At 43.1% G+C, this 20,145-nt stretch overlaps 1 long non-coding RNA gene across 2 annotated transcripts in view; it reads right to left on the reverse strand.

Moving 5' to 3' along the window:
- LOC140064635 (uncharacterized) overlaps positions 1–18,492 on the reverse strand; it is a 98,147-nt gene extending 79,655 nt beyond the window's left edge. For both annotated transcript variants that reach the window (XR_011847787.1, XR_011847786.1), the window contains exon 1: positions 18,236–18,492. This is a non-coding gene — a long non-coding RNA (uncharacterized lncRNA). The remainder of the gene's footprint in view (positions 1–18,235) is intronic.
- Between the last annotated feature and the right edge of the window lie 1,653 nt (positions 18,493–20,145).

Raw genomic sequence — 20,145 nt, forward strand, 5'->3', positions numbered from 1 at the left:
TTGTGGTAAAATTAGGTGCCTTGGCTTATTCGCGAAGACAAGGGGACATTATAGGTGTATGGGAGGCTATAGAAAAAGGGGTATAACAGTGTCTCCTTTTCTGTAGCCCCTTTCTGATACAGACATACAACAGAAAAAGCAGCACTTTCAGGAGGGGGCTACCAAAAAAGGGGAGCAGCTGCAGGAAAGGGGGCATTTTAGACTGGGGGCTGCTGGAAATGGCAATTTATTTTCCAAGGAACCATGGTTTGGGTGCAGACGGTCCCTGGATACAAAAAGGTTGTCGACTACTGTTTAGAGTGAAAATCCTTCTCTCTGCTTCATCTAGGCGGTTAGTGTCGGAATCAAACTCTGATTGAGGGTAAGGTGATAAGATCTAAATTATGAGAGAGACTAATGGAGTGGGGAGAAGAGCCTCTCTGCATCCTTTCACCAGTTCAACTATAGGTTATGGCCTACTCACTAAAGATCACAGATATAAATCCCCATCTGGATTTATAGATCAAAGAATGTAAACTATTACCACTAAGATCATCATGCATAGCATGTATGCATGCAGGACACTATGAGGGAAAAGCTGGAATTAATACCTAATTTAAAAGATGCCCACATGGGAAAATATCAGGCACAAAAGATTCTGAGGCATACAAAGTTTGTTTACACCTCCTAGTAATAAAAGGCAATTATCATATGGCAGGCCTCCTGCTGTCATCACTAGCAGGGGGCTTGTCAGTGAATGTTAGAATATATTTAGACTAGTCTCCATCTAGTGATTGTCATTCTTTGGGGGTCCCTCGTGAATAGTATGATCAGGAATTTTGTGTTCTTGTGTTCTAACAATTCCATAACTCTGAGGAGATGTTACATACATTAATTGCCTAATTTGTGACTGTAATATTATATTGGTGCATAATATATCCTAGGTGTCTCTTTAGCCTATATATGACGAGTGGTGGCAGCGGAAATCACTCTGGAGGGCGGAGAACTGTCAGAGCACGGTCCAGTGAGACCCATCAGGCTCCCTTCCTGAACCATCATTGCCAGTCAGCGAGCAGCAAGGTTCCTGACAGAGGGCTTGCAACGTGTCCTCTAAGGCTGCAATTACAGTTTCTTGGATACTAAGAGTTATCTCTTTGGCTACTTCTTTGTACAATTTCTGATAGTTAATTTGGGGTTTTGCAGCAGGCTAGGAGCTAGTCTCAGACTCTGGGATGCTTCTCCTCCATGAGCACGAGGCAGAGGAGACTCCATTTTGAAGAAGAGTTTGTGACTATGAGGGAGATGCCCACCTCCGGATGTGCGGCCCACTGCACTTTCATTAAAAAAGTTGGGATAACAACAATTTTGACCATGTGTGTTTTACCAGTATCCAGATTGTGACAACCATTCCAGTATTCTCTAGGTGTGAGATATATTTAGAAATAAGTTGTGCAAAAATTTGTGTGACTTAGTACTTACCCGTATTTTTCGGCCTATAAGGCGCACCGGAGTATAAGGCGCACCTCTAATAAATGCCTGCTAAGACATCTAGGTTCATATATAAGGCACACTGGAGTATAAGGCGCAGGATCAAATGCAGTACCTAAAAATGACCAGCAGGTGGCAGACCTGTGCACAGTTCAAGCCAGCTACACTTCCCGGGAAACTTGTCTTCAGCGTGTCAGAGAGCTCCGATCTCAGAGGGATGGCTGCTGGGGGTTAATGCAGGGTGATGCAGCAGGGGTTAAGTGGTCTCCCTCTGCCCCTTCTCCTTCCCTCCTCAGCCAGGGTGTTATTCCTGTGGGGCTCCCCGTGGCTCCTTCTCTTTCCCATGTTACAGGTATGGGAGATTGTTTACTGATGATGATGATTGCCTCGTGGTCGGCACTATGGTAGCTCCGGTCTCTCCATGCTAGGGGAGGGCAGGATGGGCACAATGTTAGTTGTGGTGCCAGGACACTTCAGTAGCTAGGGACCCTGTATACTGTGTGGGAAGGTGCAGGAAATTTCTGGGGTTGGAGCTATTAAACACTGGTAAATGTACAGTACATCTTGTGTGTAGTATAAGTTCATATATAAGGCACACCGGCCTATAAGGCACACCTTTGATTTCTGAGAAAATGAAAGGATTTTTGGTGCGCCTTATAGGCCGAAAAATACGGTAACATACCTGATTTATCAGCACAGTCTAAAATCTGGCACACAAATCCTGCCTAATGATAGGCAGCACATAATAGAGCAGGTAGCTGAGCAGATTCTACATAGTATCCTACCTGCAGGCAGTGCATTACAGAACAAGATAAGATAAGAAGACCAATTATGAAAAGCAAAAACGGGTCAAAAATACTTTTTTATGTGTAGGTTCTACTTCTGGTTGTGGGTTTCTAATATGGATGCAAACTAATAACCATATGAAAGGGGTATTCCATTGCTCCCAACCATCCTGGATTCAGCAGAAGAGTTTAGATTTTTTTCCCCCAATGTCCTGCCGTCCTGTAGGTTGGGAGATTGTCCTGGCTCCTCCTCATGCAAACCCACTACAGCTGCAGACCTGCAGTACAATCTATGTATCAGGAACAGGAGGGGGGTTTAGTTTCCTGGGATCTCTACAACGGTCTTCAGTATAGACATGTGTGGAGGTAGCAACTCCCTTAATTCAGTCTTGGCAAAGTCTGCTCCCCCCAGATTCAGCTTCAAACCCGAGGAAGTAGAGAAGCAGGACTGTTGTGGGGTAACAGAGGAAGGTAAGTAACAAATGTGTTTTTTTAGTTGTATAATGCACAGTAACAGAAGGAGGGACAAAATAAATGGGATGGAGGACAGTGACCACAATATAAAGGCAATCGGCACAAGACCCTCCCTGTTCCAGTTGCATTATGTTTACAAGCGGAACGTGTGACCACACCCGTAGCGAATGGACTGACAGCTATACTTCTTGCAGCAGCTTAACTCTTCAAGAACACCATGGGGCTTATTTACTAAGGGTCCCACACTTTTGTTGGATTTAGAAATTTTATGATCGGATTTTGGCGTAATTGTGCCGACTTTAATGCAACATAAAATCGAGTTGGTCGGACAATCCAACAGATTCGGACTGAGTGCGGAATATAAATTTAAAATTTTGTCGCAAGGCATGCACTTACATACACCGGGAACAAGAAGGTGAACTCTGGCGGACCTGAGGGGGACCGTTGTACACTCCGTATTTCGGGGACTCCGTCGGCCGGGTAAGTAAGTGTGCCCCTATATCTATAATTCTTTATGCTATATGTATACTTTGTAGATGAGTATTTATGTTGCTTTTAATTGAATGCTTTTTCTTAAATTATGAAAATTAATAAAATTATATGTACTTTAATGTTTAAATAGCTTTTAAAATTATTTAACCATTCACATGAATTTTTGACCTGTATTTTGCATGTTTGGAAAGTTTTTTCAGGTTGAGGTCCTTTTCTTACCCTGTTGTTTTACACACACTGTTGCATACTTAGCAGAGTGAACTTGCTGTTGTGAGGGGGAGGCCGGCACCCAGGCTGCCGAGAAGTAGATGTAAATGTTCCTGGTACAGGACAGGAAGCGACCGTGGGTAACCAAGAAGGGAGGGTGAAAGGTTACTTTCACAGAACCCCCTCCTCCTTATTATTCGGTGTGCAAACATTTAATCAGCTATTTACAAAATGGACCTGCCTTGCAGGATATGGACTAGAATACAAAATGTTTTTAGGACAGTACAATGCACAGTAAAAAGTTATAAGCGTTTACTCTATAACAATAGGCATTTTTCTGTATCTGTGTGAATCCTAATCTTTTATAAAAATGTCATTTATAAAAAAAAAAAATCAACATTAAACTTCATGCAAGGTGAAAAGTGACACAATCCCTATATAACATGGCATCTAAAAAGTTGCTCAGGGCCCCCAGGGTCACCACATTCCTCAATGAACTAATACTTACATATAATATAAAAGTAACATCCTGAGGGTCATTTACTAAGGGCCCGAATCGCATTTTTTCCGGCGGGTTATCCGAATATTTCCGATTTTCCCTGAATTGCCCCAGGATTTTGACGCACGCGATCGGATTGTGGCGCATCGGCACCGGCATGCACGTGAAGGAAATCGGGGGGGGGGGGGGGCGTGGCCGTAAAAAAACCTGACGGATTCGGAAAAAAGCTGCTTATTCTGGAAGAAAGACAATTTTACCAGGAAAAGTAAAATATGAGTGACCCTGGATTTTACTTACCCTGGTAAGCTTTGGTACTTGTGGCCAACCTCTTAACGGGGTTTTCCACAGGATAGAGGCTAACACACATCATGAAAACAATGATGAGGTATCAGTAACCTCAGTCGGACCCTCGACTCTCCTGGAGAGTAATGGAGCTGACGAGCTGGGAACCCAACAATCAGAAAGCTAGGCTCCATCCTGTGGATAGGGCCTAACTTTGATTTGTGGGAAAACACCTTTAAGTAATTTTCACATATTTTGTTTATCTCAGATTTCCAACTTTGTACTTTTATAGAACATTCACCAGATTATTGGTGGAATCCAACAAGGAAGAAGCCAGGCCGGATCCCACTTGTCACTTGTTTCTGTGATAGCAGAGCAAAGTAACATTTGGCTACCACGCTCTCCTGATCTCCATCACACAGACCACGTGTGCGTCCTGAGTAATAAAGGAGATAGGGTGAAAGTGACATATAATGATGAGTCCATCTGCGTTGGGCCTGCTGAACTCTATGGCCCGGCGCTGGCATCTGTCCCATGTGGTGTTCTAACAACTAGGCAGAGCGGATGTGGCTGTGATTTTAAATTGTGACAGTTACAGAACCTCCCGATCCAGCGCACAGACTTCTGTTTTTCATCTGGTCCGTGCGCTAGATCAGGGGGTCCTGCAGCTGTCTCAATTCCTAATCATAACTTGTACCTAGCCGGGCCCTGCTCCATTCCTCCCTCCCCAGATTATTCGTGTTATTCTTCTTCATTATATGGGGGTCCTGTTACTATTGGGGGGTGGAGGACAACAACATATGGCTACTCTGGGGGGCAATATTACTAATGGCTACTCTGGTGGGAAAATTACTAATGGCTACTGTGGAGGGATATTCCTAATGGCTACTGTGACTAGTAGCTACAGTGAGGAGGCAATATGAATACTGTCTACTGTGGGGCCCATGTCACTATATTGCTACTGTGAATGGGACTGTAATTATAATTGTTACTGTGCGGTCCATGTTACTGTATTGGCTTTAGTGGGGGCACCATTTTCGGGCACATTTACTAAGGTCCATGCTCGCAACACAATCAGTCTTATAGTGGGTCTCCTCAAGAAGGAGGACCATTGCTCTTTGCCTATGAAGATGGTACATGATCTGCCCTCGCTTGCTTGGGCTATTCAACCCCTTGACATTATAAGAGCCAAATGTTAGTGAGGACATGGTCAGTAATTAACAAGTGAATAAGATTAGATACATAGGGAAAGGAAAAGATACACTAAGGTACCACTAGACAAGACAACAGATAAAGAGACAAACAAACAGCCCACCAAACGCACTCACACTTTATGTAACCTTACCTAAAGTAGGCTACCTAGTGAACTAAAGCAGACAATAGTCCTATTAGATTATGAAATGGCCGAACCCAATCAACGATCCCAGAATTTATCCCTACCAGGGGGAGAGTCAAAGTACAGTGCCAGAGACCCTACCGCGCACTCACCATGCTAAGGACTAAGATTATACAATGAATACACAGCAACCAGGGGCATAACCTGAGGGGATGCAGAGGGTGTGGTTGCACCTGGGCCCAAGAGGCTTATGGGGCCCACCATTTGTCACTTTACCATATGAGAAAACTAATACTTTAAAGTACATTGTAGTCAGGGGCCTGGCACAGACTTTGCACTGGGGCCCATCAGCTTCAAGTTAGACCACTGACAGTAACACTGCTAACCCTCTAGGGCAGGGGTAGGGAACCTATGGTTCGGTAGCCAGATGTGGCTCTTTTGTTGGCTGCATCTGGCTCTCAGACAGATCTTTAATAAATAATAATGACTGCTGTGTATGTGTTATAGACTGATCACTGGACACAGGCAGTGATGTTACCACTGCTTATGTCCTTTGTGTGACGTGACCTAGGCGCCATCGAAGGAATGAGCATGGGAGCGATGAGGAGCACAGGTAGGTGGCTAGCTATATACTAGGGACATGTGCTGTGGCTGGGTACCTACTTGGGGGCATGTGCTGTGGCTAGCTACCTACTTGGGGGCATGTGCTGTGGCAACCTATCTACTGGGGGCAATGTGCAAATTGTAGGGCTTTTATGGAATAACATTTTAAAATGTGTGGCGTTCATGGCTCTCTCAGCAAAAAAGGTTCCTGACCCCTGCTCTAGGGACTACCATCAATATGTCCACCGATCCTAGAGAATGTCAGAGTTAGAATGCAAACATAAAATACCCTGAGAACCAGAGGATCCTAGAGTATAAATAGATTAAACAATAAGCAAATATAGCAAATAATATATGAACATCTAATTATTAGAAAGCCCTGAGATTTCTGCTTCTGCACCACTTTCCAGACCGCCTCTGGTGGCAGAGCCATTTACTACAACTCAAATGTTTCAAGAAAGGCTGGTAGATCACCCAAGTCTATGAAAGTGACCATTTTGTCTCCCTTCGTAGTGCGCAGTTGGAAATGGAACCCCCATTGATTCGGAATCTCCTTGTCACGTAGAGCAGATGTTAGGAGTTGCACCTCTTTCCTTAGCTGCAGAGTGATAGGTATGTGTAGTGTTTTTTTTTACCTTGTGTTATTGTTCAACTAATGTTTATGTAAAATGTGTTTTTTTTTTCATAAAAGTTTTATTTCACAAGGTTTGATAGTTTTTACTAGTACACTGCAATTCTGATACATTGCTGTGTGTTCAAGCTGTTAGCCTATGGAGATACAAAGGTTTATCTAGAATGTATGTACTAAGGGTTGCCCTGGGGTCCCTGATTGAACCCTGGAGTTTCATAAAGTATTACATTGTCCAGTTATTGCTACCTATCTTAAAATATCTTGTCATTTGTGACCTCATAAAAAGTACATGGATTTACGTATATGACAGGATGTCTTTCTCTTATAATCTGAAGATGAATTAGACCACAAAGTGGGGCACATTATTAAGGTCCTTGTGCCAGTTTTCTGTCAGACTTCGCACATGTGCAACACCCCTGCCAATGAAAGGGAGAGGAGTTGTTGCAAATAAGCCCCTAATATGTGTGTTCCCCTAGTAGAGAGTCTGATCAGCTCCTCTGCAGGACACTATACATGTACAGAGGTAATTGTGCAGCGGTAGATTTTGCCTGGATAGGCAAGGGTTAATATTACTTAATGTTGTTATCCAATGATGTTCCTCTATTGTAACTGGAGTGTGATTGGAGAAGGAGATCACCTGACCAGGGATTAACTAAGCCCTTAGTCAGGGGAGGAGTGAGGTCTTAGCCCTAGCTCTCCACATAGGAAGAGAGTTCCAGAAACTTCTGAAAAGAGCAGATCTCTTAGGCCCAGCTCTCACCACATGAGGAGCTCCTAGGCCTCAGCAACTACACACTGATTGACACAGGACAACCAGGACAAAGCTGCAGCTTCCAGCATTGGACACAGCTACATCCCAGCCTGCCCCTGCATCCAGGCTGGTGACCCAACTCCTGAGGTTCCTTCTCCAATATCACTCCAGTAACCTGCACTTGTACAGAATCGTTTGGCCTGTTGCTGCTGTTGGTCTGAATAAAGAACTGTAAGTTACTTTTATGCACAACATTGCCTCAGTCTGGTCCCTGCTACAGCTGTATCACCATCAAGGGCGCCCCATCTATCTACCAGGAACACAAACTACAGATTCTAAGGGCTGCTCCAGGGAGTACCAGTACCACAGCCTCTCCCTCATCTAATTTCTTGCACACACCACCCGCTGGAGATATGCCAGGCTGTGGGACAGCCCTCCGGTCCCCATACCAAGCACCGTGACACTAGCGTGCCGAGGCCGCAACCACCAGCCACTCCGGTATTCAGGGCCCCGGCTGCCTCCAGGCCCCAAGAAAAGGCTAGGTCCTGGTGGGGGATGTTGCACATGCAATTAAGAAGTGTACGCATCCTTTTTGTGTAGCTGCACTATTCTTCACGTGACACAAATTTTGTGACACATGCAAAATCCAACAGAAGCACCCCATGTTAAAAGTCCACAAAAAGCAGTGCAGGGAGTGCCAGATTCATGAAGAATGGGCACCACAATTCATGAATCTGGCGCCCTCTGCACACTACACAGGCAAACTGCATATAGTCTCTGCCTAGTGTCTCCACAGAAGTGAACACGAAACTTGAAACAAAAAGCTATAGGGATAATCATGGAGCATACTGATTGTATACTGAAGGGCTCTTACATTTTATAGTAGAATAAAGTAAGAAGGGTTATTAAACTGTACTTCAGTATATAAAAAAATGTGAATGGAACTGCTAACAAGGTTTAGAACTTTGGGGGATCTTCCAATTCTTATATATACATAAAAATGGGAGACAACAAGTAGAATCTTCATAACTTCAAATAGAAAAAAGATGAATTGCACTCACCCTTCTCTTAAATCTCATAAAGTTATTTTGGACTCTGCTGAGAGCAGAGACTGCACTGCAGGGGTATTGAGTGTCTCTTACAATCAGGAAAGGGGTACAGGAGGAGAAAAAGGTGTTTTGCCAGGACTGTTGCTTCAAGAAAGCACTAGTTGAAGTTGATATCGGCTAAAGCATCTGACTGTAACAGCATGAATATAGCCCTCAGTTTTCGTCAGCAGTTGCAACAGTATAAGCAGCATTTAGTGCAACTCCCCTCTACCTGTTGTGTTGACGGCGCTGTGCAATGTAGCTATCCACCACCACTTTAATTCACCACTACCACTAGTGAGGCACTGGTCTAGATGCTGCTCGAAGGTACACATAAAAAATAAAATAAATCACAACTGCTAGTACTGGCCGTTTCTGCAATTGGGCAGCCTAGGCACTGCACCTACAAATACAACACTGGATAAGGATGTAATATTATTTTAACTGAAAAGAGAATAGAGAAGTCAGTCATTTTGACACTTCACAATAGGGAAATCTATACATATATACTGAACTAATGTTTTACCAGACTGAAGTAATAAGGTAACTATTTTTATCGACTGGTTGCGCTATTATGTTTTGATTTGAATTTCTGGTGTATGTAAGAAATGCATTGGTGGAGGTGCAAATTAGATACCTAATATTTCATATGTTTAAAAAGACTATTTAACTTACAGATAATTCCCCCAAGATGATTTTTACTATTTCCTCATAAACTTAACTCTGTGTGTGACGCCCCTGGTTTGAATGAGGGTAGGGCCTGACCCAATGGCTAGTAGGTGGGGTTGGTAAAGCCTATTGCCTCTAAGCAGGGGCTTAATTTGAGGGGGTGCAGAGGGTGCAGTCGCAACAGCCACATCCCCCACCAGGGCCTAGCCCTACTTCGGTAGTTATAGACAACTGGGCCCAGAATACCGGAGAGACTGTCTTATGCGGCCTTGGGCATGCTATGGTCCTAGTGCTTGATATTGGGACCGGCAGGTGGTGGTGTGCAAGAAAAGTAGAATGAGAAGCTGATGAAAGAGGTGCACACTGGACCTGCTTCTCAAATGCTGACTGAACCCTCAACCCCTGTGCTCCCGCCCACCAAGGGTTTTTATACTCCGCTGGTCAGGTGGCAGCACTCTCCAATCAGCTTCCAACTTGCTTTACAATGGTACAAAGGACATAATTGGTTAATAACATTTCACATGTTCACCCTTGCTTTACCAGGCAGTGGTTTCCAATTACTAAGTTCTCAACTTTTGGAGATCTCCTAGAGAGATGGCTAGCCTCCCTAACAGCTCCTAACATGGAGAGGGTGCTATTCGCAACAACTTCCTATTCTATGCAGTAGGGTTGTTGCAACACCTGTCCCAAGAGGCTTAGAGGGCCCCAAAGCTGTACTAGAAAACTAGTACTATAAACCATGAACCAAAAGTTGGGGGCCTGGCACAGACTTTGCCCTGGGACCCATCTGCTTCATGTTACGTCACTGCCTCTAAGAGATAGCAGGGCTCTTAAGTGGTGGTCTTGCTGAAGGGGCCAATGCTTCTAGTGGTTTACTCCTACAGCATCTCTGGTTAGATGGATGCAATTGATAAGAGAGTGTAAGGTGCTGTAACCCCAATAAAGATCAGGAGGCAAGCGAAGCTATCCATCAGGCAAACTCACACCTCACCTTACTTAATCCCTTACTGCCAAAGCCACTTTTCACCTTCCTGACATGGCCCATTTTTTCAAATCTGACATGTGAAACTATAAGTGATTATAACGTTGGAACGTTTTAATATATCCAAGTGATTTTGAAACTTGTCTCGTGACACTTCATACTTCATGTTAGTTGAAAAATTTTTGTGGTATCTTATGCATTTATTTATGAAAAAAACAGATATTTGGTGAAAATTTGCAAAAGTTCTCCACTTTCATAATACAAAATGTTCTACTGTTTCCACACATAGTCATAACAGCAAAAAAAATTGATAACTTACATTTACCGAATTTCTGCTTTTTTTTTTACATGGTTTTTTATGCATTTCTCATTTGCACATCCCTCAACGTGTTTAAAACAACTTTTATGACGTTTGTTAACCCTTTTTATTGTTTTACAGGGGTTAAAACAAAATCAGATGCAATTTTGAAATTTACATTTTTTTGGCTAAATGAAGGTATTTTTCAAAAAATGTACACTTTTTCAGTGAATAAAATACCCCATGGTTCCACAAAGTTTGATCCCCAATCTCTCTCCAGTATAACAATACCCCATAAGTGATGGTAACCTGCTGTATGGGCACACGCCAGGGCATTGAAGGGAAGCTGCGCCATTCAGAGCAGATTTGCATTGTCACTTTTTAATCTTTTTTTTTTGGCAATTTGTACATATAAGGGCTTATTTTTGCACTTTACAATCACTTAATTTTAGTGGGTCTTTAACTTATTGATGAGATGTTATTAACTCAAATGCATGGAGGAAAAGAAAATCATCAATTTTGGTTTCCTTTTTTTGTATTTTTTTTTGTAATATATTATCTTTATTCTATAGATCGCTACGATTAGTATGACACCTCAGTTTTTTTTATATTTCTTGGTTGACAGAGCCGATTTAGGGTTTATTTTTTTACGTATTGAGTTGTCCTTTTCAGTGGTACCATTTTGGCACACATAACTTTTTTTGATCACTTTTTGGAACATTTTTGTAAAGGGATTTTATGAAAAATTTACATTTTTGGGTTTTGTTTTTACGGCGTTCACCAAGCGGATCCAATCATGTTACTGATTTAATGTACAGATTGTTACGGACTCGGTTATACTAAATATGTGGGGTTTTTTTTGTGATTATCTACTTTATTAAATGTGTATAGGGAATGTTGGTGTTTAGGGGACTTTCACTTTTATTTACCATATATATTTGAGTATAAGCCAAGTTTTTCATACCGGGGTAATGCTGGCTGGCTACATACTGGGGACATGCTGGTCGGCTGTATACTGGGGGCATGCTTGCTGGGTGTATACTGGGGGCATACTGTCTGTCTGGTTGTATACTGAGGGCAAGGGGGTGTATACTGGGGGAGTCTGTGACCAATGCATTTCCCACCCTAAGGTTATACTTGAGTCAATAGGTTTTCCCAGTTTTTGTGGTAAAAGTAGGAGCCTCGGCTTATATTCGGGTTGGCTCATACTTGATTATATATGGTAATTAACGAATTTTATTAAAAAGACTTGATTAAGTGTTGAAAATTTTTTTTAGTATTTTTACAGGTTGGCTTGTTCTGACGCTGTGATTGCTTGTTCAAGCTCTTACTCATATAACACAGTGTAACTCGGTGTGTTACAGCCGGGTCCTGCTAGAAGGTAGGACCTGGCTCTGGAAGAAGACACATCCCTGAAGCACTAGCAGACCCCGGGGCTGCCATCGGGGGTCCAGTCAAGAGCAGTAACCCCTTAAATTCTGTGGTCACGCATGTGACCAGGGCGTGTAAGGGGTAAACACCCGCCATTAGAACAATCTCTGATCACAGGTGTTAGAGGCGGGGTCGGCTGTAATATATAGCTGACACCCACAGCTTCTGGCACCAGCTCCGTTCGGCACTACCATGACCTTACTAAGCAAATGAACACCATTTATATCATATTGCTTCCTCTATGAGGTCAATAAAATTAATTATTATTATTATTATTAATATATGGTCCAACATGATGGTGCAACATCCACACTAAGCCACTGCCACCAAGCTGAGCCATAAAGAAACAGGGGCTCATAGATCCAGGCACTGTGACTGTGGTAATATCCTTATATTTGCCTCCTCACTAAAACCAGCTTTTATGATAATAAGCCTGAGGGCTACACTAGCCCCTCTAGCGTCATATGTTGTTGAATTAATCACTCTCATCCTCAGTGACTTTATTTTTTATTCCATGCCATGTACAGGGAAGCTGTAAAAAAATTCCAAATGTAGTGAAATTGGTGAAAAAATGCATTTGCTCACTTTCTTGTGGGTTCAGTTTTTACGTCTTTTTGACATAAAAAATTATATTTTGCGCTCCAAATGATAAGTCTGCTTTATTCTTTGGTTCAGTATGATGACGGTGATACCAAATTTATATAGGTGCACCTTTAACATAGGGCTTGCGACGCTCTTCTGTCAGACTCAGCATGTCAAATCTAGTGCAGGGTCCGACTGAGCACTAGAATGCCTCCTAATTTGTGTTGCATGATGCCTAGTGCATCTGCGCCACAATAGAGTCACGTGTGCCACAATTGTGGTGCAGGCACTTCTTAAATACCTGAATGGCAGAAAACCAGCGCAAGGGCTTTAGTAAATTTGCCCCAGGTGTAGGGAAAAAAATTGTCTTCTTCTGACCCCATTAACTTTTTCATACTTCAGTGTACGGAGCTGTGTTAGGTGTCATTTTTTGCAAGAGGAGCCGTCGTTTTCATTGCTACCGATTTGAGGACTATGTGACCTTTTGATCACTTTTTTATTACATTTTTTAAGCAATGAAAAATGGGGTAAAAGTCGTGTTTCGGACATTTGAGTGCTATTTTCCATTATGTGGTTCACAGCTGGCAATAACTGGCAATAAATATATTCCATTTTGGGATGCGGTGATACCTAACATGTTTGTGACTATTGTATTGCAGTATATGGCGTTTTTACATAGGATTTATAACAATGAGCCACTGGCTTATTGTAACAAATCTTCAGAAGCGATGCCTGTCATGGCAACTTATCGCTGCTCCCTGATGACATCGCCATCTTTTAAATGCCGGTAGCGACTTTCCCGGGGGCAATCAAAGGGTTGGCACACGTAATCAGTGCTACGGCGGTCCGCGGGTGTTAGCGATGGGTGTTTACAGCAAACCCCTTGTCTGTATGAAGAGGCCTATGAGCCCTCTTCATACATTCTTAATAGCTCGCTGATGGATATATCCATCAGTGACTGTTAAGAAGTTAACTCTCTTTGTATTAGCCAACTCTGTTTATTCCCCTCGGCAGGTACCAAGCTGCAGGCTTCTCTGCAATCCCATTCACCTTGGACCTTGTATACAAGATGGCAAAGACCAAACTTATGATTGTCTCAAACAGCAGCATTTTTATTTATTAAATTATTTTTATTCCATTCCCTTATAAATAATGGTTGGTTCATTATACAAGCTCTCACCCCCTCATCCTCATAGACTGTAGGTTCGTGCAAGAAAGGCCCTCACTCCTGTTGTTCCATATGACTGTGTTATTACTCTGTAATATTTTATTTTATTTGTATATGTTCCCCATAATCCTTAAAGTCCTACAGAATTTACTGGCACTATATTAATAAAGATTTTTATTATACTGTCAACTTCCCCCTTATCAAGTGCTGAGGGAGAAGCCTTTCCTCCTGCTGCATAGTGTACAATAATATTGTATGCTGCCCAATATACAGAATATAGTGAAAGGGTGAGCTGTACCAGTCTTCATTTTCTTTTATTATGTCTTCTTTCTAGTTTTTACAGCACCCTATGTCAGATTTAAAAATTAATTTTAGCCAGGACAACCCCTTTAATGTGTTATTACTTATGTTATCCTATCAGGTGTACAGAGAAATTTGAGTTGCATGAGAACCCCCCTTGTTATCATGTTATTATTATCAATGTCAAAAGGGCTACAAGCTCATGTCAATAGTATCCCACATCAGCAGGGAATTGAGGCTATATGCACTGTTTTACAAGCAGCAGGTAAAGATGGGGAATATATACATTTTGTTGGCAAGGCATTACATTTTTCCTTCAATGCTTTCAGATTTGAGGACAAATGGTACAGCCAAAGAGAGGGTACGGATATGGGGACATCTGTCATGCGCCAACCTCTTTCTGGCCGTACTAGAGGATATATATTTTTTCTCAACAAATATACAAAATATATCCACAACTACAAGAGATATGTTGATTATATCTTTATTGTATGGACCAGAGAGATAGAATTATACATGGAGATGGTAGAAAAAAATTAATGAAACCAATAACATGAACATATTTTTTTACAGATTGGAGTTGACCGTTTAGAATTCTTGGAGATGTTAGTGGAGGTGAAATTTTGTAAAGTCACAAGTAGTTTAGGAAACCCACTTCAAAGAATGTGTTTCATTTTGACAGTAATCACCAATATTACATGAAGAAAGCTCTGCCCTATGGGCAGTTTAATAGGCTTAGGAGAGTGTTTTATATGCAGGTTGAGGAAATTAATCAATAGCTGGTAAAAAGAGGTTACCCTCTTCCACTTGTTGAGGAAGCTTATAAACAGACGTCACAAAAAAAAAGATGTACACTTTTTAAAAGGAGAGTGACAAGGAAGAGGAAGGTATCACACAATAGGTTTATGTTCTGCTTATGATCACTCCCCAGTAGCAGGAATGATAAAGCCTGCCATTTTGTTATGGCAACAAAAAAAACCCTGGTCACTTTTAGAAGAGGAAGGACGATAAAAGCCAAAGTAGTGAAAAGCCTCTATAAGAAAGAAGTGAATAGGAATTGGTTACAAAGAAATGCACCAAAAACAAATTCCAAATGTGGGAGCTGTAGTTATTGTTCACCTTAGGTCAAAATGATTGATATTTGGGGATCAGAATGTACAAATTTGACCATGTTTAACATAAGACTGAATATGTTGTCTACATTATAATATTCCCCTGCAGATTTTTTTTTTTCATATAGGAGAAGATTATTTGTGAGGTTCAGGGAAGACTTTAGATCTATTAGAACTGGAGAGGGAGTTTCAAGATGATTAGAGCATATAAGGATATATCATAATGCCTATTCCAAAGTCCTGAGGTTTGCGTTTGCTTATTGCTTCAGAGGGAAGAACGTTGAATTAGGAGATCCAATGCATAGGGCCCGCTAGGATTAAATTATAGAATAGATATAAGTGTTTTCCTTTAAGAGTAATCTGAAATACATGGATAAAAATTAGTAATGTATGTAAAACATAAGCCTCATTTGGTAAAGGTCATGTACATGACTAGGTTCATGTCAATGTTTTAAAAAAAGTTTTTCATTGGACACAGTCACATTTTATGTAGGTATGATTTACAGATTTAAAAATATCTCATCAAGTAAAGCTGTATACCCAGTAACCCATCAGTTTATTATAGGGCCAATATTAATTCCCAATTTAGATTTGATGAAGAGTAAGTTTGTTTGGGATGGTTTCTATGTTATGTGATACCGCTTATTCTATCCATCAATACAAGTTGTCAAGGCTGAGAATCGCTAGGAGGGGGTCATGGTTAGCTGGCACAGGTCTCACGAGATGCACAGTAGATAGCGACCAGCAGGGGCGTTGCTAGGGTTGTAAAAGATCCGGGGCACGGGCCCCAATACATATGTGGCGCTCTTTTAGTAATGCCCCCTCCTGTACATAACCCCTCACATAACAACTTTACTTACGGTGTATACAGCTACAGAAACACCAGAGAAATCCCTACTTTTTCCCTTCAGTGACTGCAGGTGACGTCTCCTCCATCTTCTCCATTAGGCATCACCACATCTTATGTTCCTCATTGTCCCTACATCTTGGTTCCCTGGCAGTGTTATCCTGCTGCCCCTAACAATCTCCCCAAATACTATAAGGCAGCGCTCACACTTTGTCTTGCATTTAAACAAAACCAGGTGCGTGTTACCCATCACGCCCCCCAGTAAATAATGTGCCCACACAGCCCCCCAGTAATGTCCCCACACAGCCCCCCAGTAAGAAAAGTGCCCCACACAGCCCCCCAGTAAGAAAAGTGCCCCACAGGCCCCCAGTAAGAAAAGTGCCCCACAGGCCCCCAGTAAGTAATGTGCCTCACACAGCCCCCATTAAGTAATGTGCCTCACACAGCCCCCATTAAGTAATGTGCCTCACACAACCCCCCACTAAGTAATGTGCCTCACACAGCCCCCCACTAAGTAATGTGCCTCACACAGCCCTCCACTAATGTGCCTCACACAGCCCCCCACTAAGTAATGTGCCTCACACAGCCCCCCACTAAGTAATGTGCCTCACACACAGCCCCCACTAAGTAATGTGCCTCACACAGCCCTCCACTAATGTGCCTCACACAGCCCCCCACTAAGTAATGTGCCTCACACAGCCCCCCACTAAGTAATGTGCCTCACACACAGCCCCCACTAAGTAATGTGCCTCACACACAGCCCCCCACTAAGTAATGTGCCTCACACAGCCCCCCACTAAGTAATGTGCCTCACACAGCCCCCCACTAAGTAATGTGCCTCACACACAGCCCCCACTAAGTAATGTGCCTCACACAGCCCCCCACTAAGTAATGTGCCTCACACACAGCCCCCACTAAGTAATGTGCCTCACACAGCTCTCCACTAAGTAATGTGCCTCACACACAGCCCCCCACTAAGTAATGTGCCTCACACACAGCCCCCCACTAAGTAATGTGCCTCACACAGCCCCCCACTAAGTAATGTGCCTCACACAGCCCCCCACTAAGTAATGTGCCTCACACAGCCCCCCACTAAGTAATGTGCCTCACACACAGCCCCCACTAAGTAATGTGCCTCACACAGCTCTCCACTAAGTAATGTGCCTCACACACAGCCCCCCACTAAGTAATGTGCCTCACACACAGCCCCCCACTAAGTAATGTGCCTCACACAGCCCCCCACTAAGTAATGTGCCTCACACAGCCCCCCACTAAGTAATGTGCCTCACACACAGCCCCCACTAAGTAATGTGCCTCACACAGCCCCCCACTAAGTAATGTGCCTCACACACAGCCCCCACTAAATAATGTGCCTCACACAGCTCTCCACTAAGTAATGTGCCTCACACACAGCCCCCCACTAAGTAATGTGCCTCACACACAGCCCCCCACTAAGTAATGTGCCTCACACAGCCCCCCACTAAGTAATGTGCCTCACACAGCCCCCCACTAAGTAATGTGCCTCACACACAGTCCCCCAGTAAGTAATGTGCCTCACACACAGCCCCCCACTAAGTAATGTGCCTCACACACAGCCCCCCAGTAAGTAATGTGCCTCACACAGTCCCCTCAGTAAGTAATGTGCCTCACACACAGCCCCCCAGTAAGTAATGTGCCTCACACACAGCCCCCCAGTAAGTAATGTGCCTCACACAGTCCCCTCAGTAAGTAATGTGCCTCACACACAGCCCCCCAGTAAGTAATGTGCCTCACACAGCCCCCCAGTAAGTAATGTGCCTCACACACAGCCCCCCAGTAAGAAAAGTGCCTCACACAGTCCCCCAGTAAGTAATGTGCCTCACACAGCCCTCCACTAAGTAATGTGCCTCACACAGCCCTCCACTAAGTAATGTGCCTCACACACAGCCCCCCACTAAGTAATGTGCCTCACACAGCCCCCCACTAAGTAATGTGCCTCACACAGCCCCCCACTAAGTAATGTGCCTCACACAGCCCCCCACTAAGTAATGTGCCTCACACAGCCCCCCACTAAGTAATGTGCCTCACACAGCCCCCCACTAAGTAATGTGCCTCACACAGCCCCCCACTAAGTAATGTGCCTCACACAGCCCCCCACTAAGTAATGTGCCTCACACAGCCCCCCACTAAGTAATGTGCCTCACACTAACCCCCCTTATTCTCCCCCTTCCCTATCATGTCTCCCCCCTTACCTCACAGATGCAGCTCTCTCTCTCTCTGTGCACTGCTTTCCCCGGCAGGTCATGTGACCATGACATCATCACAGGTCCTTCCTGTGACTATTATTCACCGGAGGCTGAGCTGCTGGGGAAAGCAGTGACAGCAAACGTTCTCATCACGATCCGTGCAGGACACGGATCGTGTTGAGAGAGGGTAGGATGCCCGGGGAGATCCGGGGCACAGGCCAAAAGATCCGGGGCACGAGCCCCGGATCTTTTGACCTAGCGACGCCCCTGGCGACCAGGAATGTCATAATGCCTTGCAGCCATGTATATAAAGCGTTTATGTGGGGGAATTGCTCTAGCCAAGATTATTGGCACACTTATAGTCATTTGATTGACAACAGGAATAAGCAATGGGAAAGAAAGGGGTGGTCCTGGGGAACAGTTTATAGATAGGTTTCTGTCACATGACCAGTAAAAGCTAGAGTAAGTGCTATTTTGCCATTGTTTGCTTGTGTTGCACCTCTGCACAACCTCATCTCCCCTATAAGTCTTGGAAATCATAGCGGGTTGAGTTGTTGTGCTATTCTTATACTTATTCTTATACTGTCTCAGAAACCCCCTTTTATTCACTAATTTAGAAAGTGGTCTTTATTTTACTTTCTAGTAGTCATTTTAGGTAAATTGCACTATACCTGTTCAGCAGCCACAACCTAACAATGGACCTAGTGGTGAACTTTGTTATATTAGGAAGAGACATAATCCTCAGAAAACCTTCTGGTTAATCTGTGCCTTGGGCCCACAATTGAGGTTTCATAGTAAAGTTTCATATACACTTGATGGAAGTATACAAGTCTGCTGCCAGATACAGGGGCGTAACAACCCGTCTACTCCCCCTCCCCCCGAACTCCGGATACCACATTCACCCACCTGCCCGAACTCAGTCCGACCCCCCTCCTGCCCGAACTCCAACCAACCCCCCCGCCAGCCCGAACTCCGGCCACCCATATATATATATGAATATTTTTATATGTGCATTTATATATATAGCTGTGTGAGGGCTTATTTTTTCCGTAGCAAATTTTACTTCTCAGTTAGTTATTATTCTATGATGTGTACTGGGTCTCCTTTATTATTTTGTTTGGCACGATCACAGTGATACCAAATTTATAGGTTTTGTTGTGTTTTAATATTTTTCAATAATTAAAAAGTGTGTACGAAAAAAGAAAATTGTTTCGCCATCTTCTGCTGCTAATAACTTTTCATACTTTGGTGTACAGAGCTGTGTCGGGTGTCATTTTTTGCAAAATGAGCTAACTTTTCAGTGCTAGCATTTTGAGGACTATGCAACCTTTTGATAACTTTTTATTACAATTTTATGTGATGTAAAATGATGTAAAAGTGGCGTTTCAGACATTTGGCTATATTCCATTAAGGAAAATAACCATTTTTATATTTTGATCTGATTTGATATTTGATATTTTTTGGGACGCAGCGATACCTAACATGTTTTTAATTTTTACTGTTTATTTAGTTGTATATCAGTTCTAAGGAAAGGGGGGGTGACTAGATTTTTTTTTAGGTTTTTGCAGTATATGGCATTTTTACATAGGATTCATTACAGTGAGCCACTGTCGCATTGTAATGAATCTCCAGAAGCCATAAAGCAGACCCTAGCCTGTCATGGCGACCAATCGCAGCTCCCAGATGATGTCAATGGGAGAAGCGAACTCAACAAAGATGGCGGCTCCCTCTTCATAACCCTTCGTAGCTCTGTATGGTGCAGAGTGTGAAGGAGATATAAGTATATAAATGTGTGTAATTGTATAAATATGTTTGTACATATATGTATATATTTTTTTCAGGGGAAGTTTGCCATGGGGCCCAGCCTCTCCTAGTTACGCCACTGGCCAGATGCCTTAACTTGGAGGGAATACCGA

This window comes from Engystomops pustulosus, chromosome 1 (genome assembly GCF_040894005.1).
Source record: "Engystomops pustulosus chromosome 1, aEngPut4.maternal, whole genome shotgun sequence".
NCBI classification, from domain to species: domain Eukaryota; kingdom Metazoa; phylum Chordata; class Amphibia; order Anura; family Leptodactylidae; genus Engystomops; species Engystomops pustulosus.